A 14,149-nucleotide genomic window follows, 5' to 3' on the forward strand; every position below is an offset into this window, starting at 1 on the left:
GAATGAATGAAAAATGCAGTAACAGACTCTGCCACCACAATACAAAGATAAAAAGGATTTATCCGTGCTATATGAATAAACCATCTATCTAAAAGTAAGGAATGTATGCTCACACTTAACCACAATCGCTGTGAGTGCAGGATGAGTGTGAAAGTCGAGAATGAGGAGTGAGTTGTCTGAATGCAGGGTGCATTCCCAGACACTTGAAGTAACTCAGTATGTTACTGAGGGCTGGTGTAGGGTTTCAGATATAAGTTAAACTATTGCAATAATGGCATTATTTAGGGACAGAGCTGGACTGGTCATAGCGGGCACTGGGCATTTTCTTAGTGGGCCGGAAGGGTGGTGGCCAGTTTTGGACCATTGGGGGCCATTTTTGGTACAGAGGGCTGGTTTTGCAGCAGTGCTGCAATATCGACCCCCTGTACCAAAAGGAGCTGCAGTGTTTTCCACGTGCACCCCCCCCCAGCCCAGCCCCCATCCTCCTCCCCCGTGGCCTGTCGGACTCAGTTGCCAAGGCCGGTTTGCGTTTCCAGGGATTGAGGGTGGAGGAAATAAATATTGTGCTCATCCTGCAACAAACTTCCAGTCTTATGATTATGGTTGCCAGCTCATTATATTGATGTCCCAGACATTACAAAAATAAACAGTCACCTAAAGCTGTATTTTCAGCACTTATCTGTGTATACTTGGAACAGCAAATATAAAAAGAAAGCATTTTTAATTGTGTTCTATTGCTGCCTGAATGATCCATGGCTGATAATTAAAGGGAACAAAGACAGAAAAGTCACATTACAAATGAATACATGTGATTTTATTTATAACCCTATTTAGTGTCAAGACGAGGCCTTTGCAGGCTCTTTAAACAACAAATGGCTGGTATTTTTCTTTTGGCAATCCTATTTTATATTTCTTTTCATGAAATGCACTCTCACACTATGGCAGTGAAATTAAAATCCAAATGCAAAGAATAGGCAGAGTGGGTGCCCAGGGTGTATTGGAACCAGAAAAAACTAAGCCTCTGTAACCAAATTACAAAGGTATGTAAATATGCAAATGGTCTTTAAAGACCTGTGAAAAACTCGGGCGTGCCGTAGATAAGACCCCAAACACTACCCAGCCGAGCCCACAGCAGGTCGAGCTGCAGCAGCCCAGGCTGACACACACGATGGGAGGGGGGGCATTCTGAAGCCCTTTGTGGTACTGAAAATTCTGGACCAGTGTCATGAAACATCGTCGTATCATGACGAATTTCGTATCAGCAGACTGGAAATGACGAGTATACTATGCACAATCATTTTCGTCGCATTCGGGTGAAGAAAGCACCCTGAAATCAGAGTTTCCGTCTTGAACCCTTGGGTTTCATTTTGTGAATAGCAGCCATTTTGTGGATTGCCCTTACAGTAGGCCTTCACCCTGGCAGAACAAGTATTCAAGGACATAACCTTAGTATGGGTTTCTCTGACTCTGAATGAACTGCAGAGAGAGTAACCCTTTTTCACCTGGAACTGACCTTTTGCAAAACCAGTTTCGTTAGCTGATTGTTATCTGAATTTTCAATTATTATTCAGGACCTTGTTAGCCATTAGTTTTCTTGCGCATATGTTATCTTAAACAATATCTAAATGGTTTCTTTCCTTAAAGACTTTCTTTTCTGAAACTTGGGTTTTTGTTATGTGTCGTGACTGCCATCTAGTGTTACTTTTATGTCGGTTTTCAGAAGTTAGTTTGTGAGCAAAGCAGTCTGACCTGTTGTGAATCATATATACACATTAACCAGGGATTTCTTCGTGCGCTGGAGTTTATTTTAGAAGCTGGCCTTTCCTTGCCAAACCAGTTCCTGCCCTTTAGTTGATCAAGATTATAGATCAGAGCACAGGACATTGTAAAGATTTACTACACACAAACATGCCTATCTTACTTCCATCTGTTCTTGTTATGGCCTGGACTTATCTTGAAAGTGGGTTTGACAGTGCTTTGTGCACGTCCTGGGAGTGACCAATAATAATGTACTTCAAGAGAACATGTGTGCCTAGGGCATAATAACTAGTATAAAAGGTCTGTGCGGAGACCATACAGCAGGCTGCCTCCTCCAGTTGCTTTAGGTGTGACTGGGTGACGTAGCCTCACAATTAATTGTTATAAAGATGTCTTTTCATATTTCAGATTCTCTGTTGATTTCTTTGCCACTTTTGAATGGATTACTTATTGGTAAGACCCCTGAGAAGGAGTTTGTGGATTTCTGGAACCACAAATGGTGCGACCAACAGTGGGCCTCATCAAGAAGTGACTATCTAGAGGAGTAATCTTGTCAGAGGACAGAAATCTACTGGGGAAGGCAAGACAGAAATCTACTAAAAGAGGTACTCTGTGCACAGAGGTTCTGGGGGATTTTTTTGTTTCTGCGGCCTAGTATATTTTTTGATTTTACTGACTTAAAATCTCCAGAAGATGTCACTCATGACTGAGGAACCTTTTTGGCGTAAGTGTTTTTTTTTAAAGAAAAGAGACTGTTAGTGCAGTTAGAACTTGGCAGTTAGAATTTGGACAACTATTTGTTTGGTATAGCTTTGATAAGTTTGTATAGGTTTGTATATGCAAATTGCAATTTGTGTAGGCAGGTAATGAAGGGATTTTTTCTCCATCTGCTTTAGTTGAGGTATAAGTGGGTCGCTCCCAGTCCTTTGTCTTTGGTTCTGTGGATTCTTTGCTTGGTTTGTTTGGTCCTTAGTCTTATTTGAAGATTGCAATTTTCAATAACCGAGGGTCTTGTAAATTTACAAGTGTATCGATAGAGATAGCCCCTTGAAGTTGGAAGCTAGATTAGTGAGCTATAAGATGCCTGATCTTAGCAAATTTGGAGATTTGTGTTGGCCAACTTTGTATACGTTTGGATTTGCCGGCTTCCCCTAAAGGGAATATCTAAATAGGTTAGATATACAAACCTATTTCTTCCTTGGTGACTTTGTATCCCCAGGGAATTAAAATATGACATAATGCAAAACAAGGATCCTTTGCTCTGTGCAATTTTATATGCAGAACGATTTTTGGTGTTCTGCCAGCTAAAAGCTAGTGTATTGAGTGTATTTTTGGTTTCTGTTGGGCTGTTTTATGCAGTCTTTTGGAACACTATTGAGAAGTGTTTCTTGTAAATATGGTTTCAGCTACTATTTACAAATGGTTTGGTTTTGAGTACAGTTTGGGCTGTCCTGTTTTCGTCCTGAGTGTTGATTTGTGGGTTTAAATGTGTGTTTAAATGTTTATGTGGTTTTTCTCATTAGTGTAACTTCGGTATGTACATAGCGTTCGTGCAATTTATGAAAGCGCTGTATTGTGTGTCCTAAATGTTTCAACACTTTCTGTTTATGTCTGAAATGAGCTCTATATGTGTGTGTGTGGGTCACATTTAATGGATTTAAATAAGCCCCCAAACAAAAACGAAATTACATGTTTTTGCAAAAATAAATAAATTGACAGCATTTCTCCTTAGATGCACTGTATTAGATGTTCACAGGCAAACCTTTCAGCTGCAGTATATTTGATTGGAATGTTCATTCAGCCAGCATTTTTTCAGTTAAACATGGGTGGAATTTTGCATAACAGTTCTTTTAAGTAAATGTGGCGCAGAAATGTGACGCAGAAATGTGACGCAGAATTGTGACGCGTTTTAAGTTAGGCATATGCGCTTAGGTTTGTAAGTTAATGCATCTAAATGATAGGCAACGGATGCAGCGGGCTCTTATATGTAGAACAATCACACAAAAAAAGGGATAATTGTTTTTTTTAGAAGACAAAAATTATTAATTATGAAAAATAATTATTAAAAATAAGTGCTACAAAAATCGTTTTTTAATATTTATAAAGCTTAACACTCATACCATGACTTCCTAGCATTAAAATTTGATTTAAGTTATGTTGCATCACTAAAATGACAAGTATTCGTGTGTATAATTTGCCCTTGGCATAGGCGCAAACAAGCTCATTTTTATGAAGTGTAAATTATTATTTTCAAATGCCTGACTCATGGGTTATGTAATAGACATTCTAGTAATGCACATTATGCAAGAAAATTGTAGGATATTCATTTTTTAATGCCCAAAATATGAAAGTCGATTTTGAGTAAAATCACTGTTTAAACTGCATTTTGCTTTCATTCAGGGTACTTTTTAAAGTGTCTCAGGCTTAAGCAAATACATACATTTAGGTTTTTGATACATATATATACTTGCAGGGTTGTGCCTTCTTATGATTCAGTGGGTTAATGTGCCAGTACACAGGCTTGTTTTAATATCAGGGTTGAAGGTTCTAGCTTCAGCTAGGCCTACGGAAAGTTTGTTCATTTAAGACTGATGAAGTGTGTGCCATAGGATTGCAACAAGCATTTATTCTAAAAAAAAAGTGGTCTGTGTGACTTTAAGGTTTTGAGAATTATTGACAGTGAATGTAGTTTAATGATCTGGGAATAGAGATAATTTTAGCGCCTAAAACAGAGAAATTATTTTTCAAAATAGAGTGAATTATTGCAGGCCTTCTGGCTTTGTCAGCTTCAATGTGGCAGAGGCCGGGGGCTGAGAGATTGCAGAGGCTAGCTCAGCACTGCTGAGATGTTATCTTTTAGTTTTCCTGTAAATAATGGAGAAGGCTGTCATGTTGACATTTGCGACCTTTTTAATTAGGACTTTGCCTCAGAGGAATGCAGAATGGCCTTGCTGAACAGCCTCTAAGGGCGAGGTTTCTGGTTTCTCCGTGAGAACATCAATAAAAATGAAAGAACTCAATTTAAAAGGGGTTACTTTGGAAATCCCAAATGTCGTGTTAAATGCTTTGCAGAACTGATACATTTGTGTCTCCACGCTAAGGAAAATAATGTTTGCTAGCTGCGTTTATTTTACAGAAAGTGAAGTGTTGCATCAAGTCTTAGATAAAAAATAGCGGCAGCCCTTTTTTTCACAATTTTGAAGGCTACAGGCCTAAGGAAAAAAAAAGGGATTTGCTCATTAGGTATTATTTTTCAGTGCACATTATAGGTGCCACATTCATATGGAGTATCAGTGTAACAATTTCTTTTAGAACGGTAAAAATAAGATAGCTTGATGTTGCAAGGTGAACTGACAAGAGAGTAACAGTTAAGTAACAAACATTTATTTTTGAGTATGTTACAATATTTTTTTTGTGTTGTGTATTTTTCTGTTTCTGCCAACAGATTATTCATGGATTGTTCTAAGGTAGACAAGACACATGAGTTTGGTTAATTGAAAAGAGATGTGTTTTTGCGTAATTTCTTTGAAAGAAAAAAAAATGTTTTCGTTTGGGTATTTGGCCCTGTCATGAAATATTTTAATTGGACCTGTATGTTAGAAGAGAGACAGTGAAGTTATATTTGACAGTAGATTCCAACTACGTTGTGCTCACTGTCAAAAGGAGAGTATGGAGTTTAGACCTGACAAAATTTAGACAGGCCCAAATATTGCATTTTGGGGTGCAGGTTTACAGTGCATAAAGTATACAGCGAGTATATCTGATGGCTTGACATGTGCATTGTGCATTTTTTTATTTTTTTGTATGTTTTGTTTTATGTTGTTACTATTACAAGTTCTCCAGTGTTGTGAAGGGGTCCGTATGACGATACATATCGTTGCACAATAGCTGGACGAATTTGGTATATGATAAATTTCACAGATATGGTTTTCATACTGTGAGGAAGACAGGCCGCACTTTTACCAGTGCATGCCTAAATTTGGCTATAATGATATTGGAGAAAACTAAAAAGATATACAGAATCAAAGTGTGTCATCTGCTGTTAGTCACTTACTGCACATTCCCTTAAAGGAATAGGCAGCCCTACATTCATGTATCCTTGATTGGACCTAAGGATAGAATTATAGATCTGTGACTCAAGGTGGCCTAATTTCTATATTGCATTACTTAATCATGTTCTGTTTCCCAAATAGCACATGGCTTTGTCCCTTGAAAGGAAACCAGGTTTCATTTTTTCTACCTGAAAAGAGAACAGGAACATTAGCTAAGATTACCGTATATGGTGTAGTTGCCAGCGGTAGAGTTAATCTGTGTAACTTTGGTCTCTTGTGTATCTCCCGTACTCTTGGTGCTGTGTCACATGCCTGAGGCAACCAAGCAAACTCTTGTTCTTCCTATAGATTTTTCTTTTGTTGCTCCGCCCCTGACCAATGTCGCATCACGCTTAGTTATTGGGGATTTTAGTGGTGTCCAGTCAGCCCATTTATTATTATGGGTGTATTGTTTTTGTGCACACTTCTAGACTACAGTGATGTATCAGGGACCCCCAATGTTATGTATAATTCCCTTTTGTATGACCAGACTGGTTTTTAAGACTTTTCCTTAGGCCTACTTCAATGTTTTTTTCAGACTGACTGTCAGGGTAGTGATAGGTTGGTTAACTGACCCAATATTATACTAAGACAAGTTTTCCATCTCATTAGGAGATATCTTAAGTTTACCCTTTTGAACATGACGAATTTTCAATGCCTATTTTAATTTTTCAGTTCCCTTTTGTTCCTCCTGCTTTAATTTTGGTGGGATCAGATGTGTTCTAATCATGCAAATATCAGGACTTTCTAGTGTTTGTCCTTTGTCTGCACATTTGATCATTAGCCTTTGTATTGCATAGTGCACTTAATGCACATTTTTTTAAAGGGACTTTTCTTCATGTTTTTGATAAATCTGTATTATGTTATTTCTCTATTTGAGATGTTTTATATAAGGAATTTAGGAACACCTAGGTTTAATCATTGAGGAAAATATGTATTTGCACCATTAGACAATGTCACCATATGTGAAGACATCCATTTAGATAGAATTTTCGTGTAGTTATCTACCCTTAGATGATGAAGGATATGCTCTCACACGGAAACCCAATTGAAAAACCTAGAGACACTGTTTTGCCTACTGCCCTTATGTTTGAAATTGTTTTTTGAAAATGGCAGTGTATTCTAGACCAAAATTGTCCCATGGCGTGTGGCCACTCCCTTGCAGATTGCAGGCCACTTGCTTGCAGTCCCCTTGTTAAAACCCATGAACTGTTTTTGTGCTTGATTTGACGGAAACTAACAATTGTGTTACATTTCCTATATCACTAGGTTCTGTGGGATCTTCCAGAGTCAAAGGAAGAGTGATACCCTGCAGACCTGTGATCGAGACTAAGCCCACTCTCCATCAGTGACCGCTACAGATGAATGACAGATTTCTTGGCTCTACAATTTCTGCAACAAGAAAGTCACGAAGCTGGACAGCGATCATCAGCGCGACATCAGTGGTACCTTCCAAGCAAAGCATTTGCTTCTTCGAAAGGCGTCGCAGAAAAAGGAGGAGCTGGTTCTTTGTTTGCCACAGAATAAGAGTTTGTTTGTTTGGGCTTTGTACCTGTTATGTGCTGGAAACCTCTGTCAGTGTACAGTCCCTTGAGCCCTTGGCCCGAGTTTTTGCCATACACACACCTCTTTTGCTTTGCTCCAGCGGAAAGGCAGTGCACCCAAGGATCCACGTTTGGAAAAAGGCACTACATTCTGGCGTCCATGGGAAAGCAGCTTGAGCGTCCTCTGACACTAAAAAATGAGTGTTGGAGTCTGAAAGTGCTGCTGATCTTGAAAGGTTGTTTCTCAGTAGTGCTTGGATCTGCACGAGATGCTTTGTGCCCTTGATCCATGAAGAGCGCATCATTTGTAGTGTCTGCCACAAAGATGAGACACTGGTGCATTTGTTTTGAGACATTGAGACTTTCGAGTGAGCTGTGGGTGTTTTGCCAGGAGGGCACTCCAACTAAACAGTATTGTTTTCTCATGAAAAAGCCTGAATTGAAGAGGTCCAACGCGAAGAAGACACTGGAAGCGGATTTGATGGACAATAGAAGCCTGCCAGAAGAGGCTTTGACGGACTCTGGGTATTTTCTGTGAGCTTGTATAGAATTGAAGTTTGGAAACTAATTTTTGCTGCTTTGCTGGCATTGTTTTAAAGTACTATTCTGTTTAGTAAAAGCAGAATAAAGTCCACTCTCTGTGGAAGAGTATCCCTTTTCATCTGAGAGCATTGATCAGGAACACCACTGTTTCACTTGAACATATAATAAATTACTGAAATGCATAGGAAGCTATATAAAATGTTATTAGATAATTCTAGGATTTGCTTTCTGCTTAGGATTGTGAAAAATTATGATTTCGTTTGTAATAGTGGTCACTACCTTCTCCTGTTGTCTATATGTTCTCAACAACGTGTTCTCTAGTTTTTTTTTTTTAAATGACATTGTCTTTTATGGGTGGGATTGTTTTTGTTGCTACCCAATTGACATCTGTACCCACCTCTCAACCTATGTCTCTTCCTACTATTACTCTTTTGCATTCACGCTGAGACCAAAAAGAGACAATTTCTTTAAGTATTTTGCATTTGACTTTTGTTTTTCTTTTTCTCTTGCTTTTTCTGAAATTGTATTATGGTTTTCTGTTAAATTTTTGATTGGTTACCATTTGCCAGTTGCAGGGTCACGTAGGAGTACCAACGGTTCAGTTTGTGACCTGAGTAGTGGCAGTAGGTCTGCAGGACTTGCAGTGTCCCTACGACCTGCTAATAATCACAGCTGAAGTACTCTATCAAGATTGCGTGAGCGACATTAGAAAATGGAGATTGTATTGAGGAATTACGATAAAAAGCAAGAGATGAAAAAACGATATTATAGAATGTTGTTCTCTAAGTGTGGTATAGCTTTATCTATTTTAATACTTTTATGTATTCTATTAGCTACTATATTCTGGTTTCTTTTTCCTACACAATTGACGTCTGCACCAACTTCTCAACCTACTCTTTCTTTTTCTACTGTTTCTTCACATGAGTTTCATATTTTACCTGAACATGAACTGGTTAGGTCAAAGTTTACTGATAATTCCTTTTGTACAGTTTCTACATCAACACCAGTTAGTTGTGAATATCACTAATTGTTGGGTGTGTGATCTTATACCACATACTACAGATAGAGGTATTCCCTATTTGGTCCTGCCATATATGGCCTTTTGTGCCACTACGTGTGTAAGGAGACCTGTCCCGAGAGAGTTGCTAAGTAATAAGATGATACTACAGCAACACCTTGATGATCTGATGAGTATAGACCTAGATTCAAACTGACATGGGTTTAGGTTATTGCCTATGTAAGGGCAAAAGGAGCGTCTGTGGTACTGAAAATTCTGGGCCAGTGTCATGAAACATCGTCGTATCATGACGAATTTGGTATCAGCAGACTGGAAATGACGAGTATACTATGCACAATCATTTTCGTCGCATTCGGGGGAAGAAAGCACCCTGAAATCAGAGTTTCCGTCTTGAACCCTTGGGTTTCATTTTGTGAATAGCAGCAATTTTGTGGATTGCCCTTACAGTAGGCCTTCACTGTGGCAGAACAAGTATTCAAGGACATAACCTTAGCATGGGTTTCTCTGACTCTGAATGAACTGCAGAGAGAGTAACCCCTTTTCACCTGGAACTGACCTTTTGCAAAACCAGTTTCGTTAACTGATTGTTATCTGAGTTTTCAATTATTATTCAGGACCTTGTTAGCCATTAGTTTTCTTGCGCATATGTTATCTTAAACAATATCTAAATGGTTTCTTTCCTTAAAGACTTTCTTTTCTGAAACTTGGGTTTTTGTTATGCGTTGTGACTGCCATCTAGTGTTACTTTTATGTAGGTTTTCAGAAGTTAGTTTGTGAGCAAAGCAGTCTGACCTGTTGTGAATCATATATACACATTAACCAGGGATTTCTTCGTGCGCTGGAGTTAATTTTAGAAGCTGGCCTTTCCTTGCCAAACCAGTTCCTGCCCTTTAGTTGATCAAGATTATAGATCAGAGCACAGGACATTGTAAAGATTTACTACTCACAAACGTGCCTATCTTACTTCCATCTGTTCTTGTTATGGCCTGGACTTATCTTGAAAGTGGGTTTGTACAGTGCTTTGTGCACGTCCTGGGAGTGACCAATAATAATGTACTTCAAGAGAACATGTGTGCCTAGGGCATAATAACTAGTATAAAAGGTCTGTGCGGAGACCATACAGCAGGCTGCCTCCTCCAGTTGCTTTAGGTGTGACTGGGTGACGTAGCCTCACAATTAATTGTAATAAAGATGTCTTTTCATATTTCAGATTCTCTGTTGATTTCTTTGCCACTTTTGAATGGATTACTTATTGGTAAGACCCCTGAGAAGGAGTTTGTGGATTTCTGGAACCACACCTTTCAGCCCTATGGGTGTTGCTCACCTGTCTGAGGGGTTGCCACAGCTAAAACTCTTTTTGTAGTTTACTAAACCCAGTTAACGATTCGGAAAAGGTTTTCCAAATTGTTAAATCGGCTTAGTAACCATTAAGAAATCGCAATTGGAAAGGGGCTTGTTGAGGGCGTCCCTTCCAAATACTGATTACTTTACAGATGTTTTCATGTTTTGCGACTGAAAACCGGTGTCGAAAACAATATTTTACCACCAGTTCAAAATTGATGGTAAGCCATTGAAAAAAATGTTTTTGCCATGGGACCACTGTGTACTCCTAAAAAACGTTTGCTTACATTTCAATATTTATTAAACGCGGCCCATTTCACTTTTAGGAAAACAGGCTGCATTTAGAAACAAGCATTGGCAAAGCCAATAGGTCTCGCCAATCTGAGAGCTATTGACTTTGTCAATGTCTTTCAGCCATGTTGAATAGCAGCACAACCGCTGTTCAACATGATTGAAACTCATTAAAAAAATGCTGTGATCCAGCCTGCATTGTATTCTGAATTCATATTTGAAAGTCCTTTCATGGGTGATAATGAAGTAAAAAGGTTTTGTGAAATAAAATATTTGGGCAAGAGCACACCTTTTAATTGGGAAAGCCATGATTAATCCAGGTTTTCTGATTTCACTTTGTACAATTTAGCTAGAAAATAGGTATCTATTTGTCTTACCTTTTGTAGTGTTCCCCGCTGCGACTTATTTGCCAGAAGGTGGCCATTATGTTTAAATGACAGGGGCGCGGTAGGCGTGCTGTAGCCCAGTGAATTGTTAACATGTCTCAAAGGGACAGCACATGCGCTGCCTAGGTGAGACCTATATTTGTATTTTAGAACAACCCGTGGCTATTTGCAGTTAGCTTTTAATAACACATCGCGCACACACCAAATTGAAGAAAATCCAAATAAAAACGTATTGGGAATATTTTCTTGAGCAGTGTGGGAATTGGCCTATTTCCAGAAAATCCACAGAGCACATGATTGGGTTGTGGCACACAAAGGAATGGCGCTACCTTTTCCTGCACCATATATCTGTGAACTCTCCTCAAATACGTGTGCAGCGCACGGTGCATTTGTACTTGTGGCTGACTGTGTTTTGCCTTTGAGTTGTATGTCCATGTGTGTGTATTTTATGATGAATGTGTGTATCATGGGGTGGCGTGTATCTGAGTATTGAGTTTTTTTTTGGTATGGCCTTATTAGCTGTATAACAATGTGGTGTGCCCGTATATGTATCACTGTATATATGGTATTGTGTGTTTGGGTTTCAGTCACCGTGTACCTATAAATACTTTATACAAATACAACTTCATGCCAGTTCTGGGCTCTGAGAGAGGAGACTGAGAGTCACAAGACAATGTATCTGTTTACGTAAACAGTTCTCAGGGCTGGGAAAACGGAATCCCTCCAAAACAAAGCATGCGGATTTCAGAAGCCACTTTTAATATGTGGTGACTGGCAAGTCACCTTCACCACGATCTCCCAAAAAATGTTGCACAAGCAAATGCTATTCTATTCTTCGGGCTTTAATAGCGCATTGCTACGTAGCGGGCTTCTCAGCTCTGGTAATAAACCTTCGCCGGCGGTACTGCTTGCATGCCTAGAGATTAGAATAGGTGAATCTTCAGCTGTTTTTTCTGAAGCTGATTTCCTATTTGCCCATTCTGATGTGTATATCGGGAGCACATTCCAGAGCTTAGGTTCCAGATAAGAGAATAAACTTTCTCTGCATCTTATTCCCTTGACCCTTGGGACTAGTAGAATATTGCGACCCTCTGATTGCAATTTTCTTCTCTGCGTATGTTGGGTCACCAGGCGTTGAATGAGTTAGGGACCTTTTTTTGTGGATGTATGATGTTACCACGCGATCAAAATGATCGCGGTACATCACAACGCAGTTTTTACAACGCAAGTCGTTACCACGACTTGCGCTGTAGGGTGCTGGACTTAGGAATAGTATAATTTACTATTCCAACTCCAGCCTACGTACAGTAGGGAAGATGTTGGAATAGTAAATCTACTATTCCTTAGTCTAGAGCGCCCTCCAGTGCAAGTCGTGGTAACGACTTGCGTTCTAAAAGCTGCGTTGTAATGGTACTGCGGTGTTTTTGTAGTGTAGTTCCTATTTTCCCAATAGGCTCTGCGCATTGGAATAACATAAACGATAGTTTAGACGTAGGACTGAGGTCGACTAGGTCTCTATTGAATATGTTAGACTTAATTTAGGTTTGCCAGCTATCTCAGAGGTCACTAGAAACTTTCTCGAATGAAAAGGGAGAAGTGAACTTCCCTGATTAGACAAGAAGGGATTCAGCTTCTGACAACCGCAAAAACATGACAACTTTGCTCCCCCAGAATAAGGAGTATATCTCCAGAGTTGTGTGAAAAAAATAGATAGCTATTTCACTCAGTCAGTTGTGCATACTTAGTTTCACCAGAGTGCAGAGAAATAGAGAGACGGGCGTTTTTAATAAAAAGGTGTTATTTATTGAACAGTCTTCTTTCTCATGCAAGAGAAATGAATTGCTATGATTGCAATACTTGTTATAAAATAACGTGCGTACAGTAAAAGGAGTATTACGAAATAATACTGTAAAAGCATTGATATGGTTTCTGAGCCATATGATACTTAAAAGGTATAAAATATATACAGTTACAAACAACGATAATAGTTTGACTAAACGTACTAAACTGGTGCTTCTAAATACGCCTACCCCGGTGTACCTAACCTAAGTCTAGTACCTGGGAAGGAGTAGATGGGCTGCAGTTTAAGTTAAGTTAGTTTTTGCCAAGTATCGGACCCAAGAATTCTCTAAGGATCTAATCAGCTCCGTACCTTGGTTTTTAGAATGGAGGAGGTCTTGTATCTCGCTCTCAGGACTCGATCTCCCAGTAACCCGCGAGGGTTACTGGAAACACCGGAGCTGGATTTTCTCGGCAGGAGAAAAAGACAGCGTTTTTCTCAGTGCGTCGAATGGGAGGGATGGCTTCCTTCGACACTTGCATCAGCTGGGCTTCGGATAAGTAGATAGCCGCTCTGCTCCACACCACCGTGTGTTGCTTAAGGCAAACGCTGGTATATTTATACATGGAAGATGCCGTGTTTGACATAAGGTTGGACATAAGACGTCAATTAAAGATGTCACTAAGAACTGACCGTTCTTTCAGTGCTTGCAGGAGTTCTAAGACAAATCAAAACAAAAGCACTGGGAATTCCCAGGTTGCTGGAGGTTTGGTATGTTGTAAGAATTCGTTGTGCTTTCTAGGAGTCTAAGGAAGTAGCCTTGCCGCATTTGGTTTGCATTGGCTATTACTAAATATGAAATATTTAATTAGAGTCCTAGATAAAACAACACCCACTCCACGTATAATGTCCATCATTACTAAATACTAAGCAATATATAAACATATAGGTATGCATGTGTTTTTCCATCCCACCCCAAAATACTTTAAAAGCATTTGAAACGGTATAGATACACGAAAATGAGTATTATACTGTACGCATTCAAGCAGGGGTATCATTCAGATAATTCAAACATAAATATCAGCTGAATGAATTGCGAAAATTACATTTATTGAAATGGCTCTTAATACAGAAGAAAAGGCCGAGACCATTTCATCACATATTCATACAAGATTGTAAGTGTGCTAGAGTCTGATTCAAAATACTGTCTCTAGAGTCTCTAGAAATAGAAGCTCTGTTCTCTAAGAATAGTTCTACTTTAAGCAGAGTACCGTGTGCCAAAAAAAGGTAAATATTTTGGAAGTTCTTGGAGAGGGAAAAAAAATAATTTTCTTTCAGGGTAAAAAAAAATATAGTTCCAAGTCTCTTAAGCAGTTATGTTTTTGAAAGTTGAAGGC

This window comes from Lissotriton vulgaris, chromosome 3_1 (genome assembly GCF_964263255.1).
Source record: "Lissotriton vulgaris chromosome 3_1, aLisVul1.2, whole genome shotgun sequence".
Taxonomy (NCBI): domain Eukaryota; kingdom Metazoa; phylum Chordata; class Amphibia; order Caudata; family Salamandridae; genus Lissotriton; species Lissotriton vulgaris.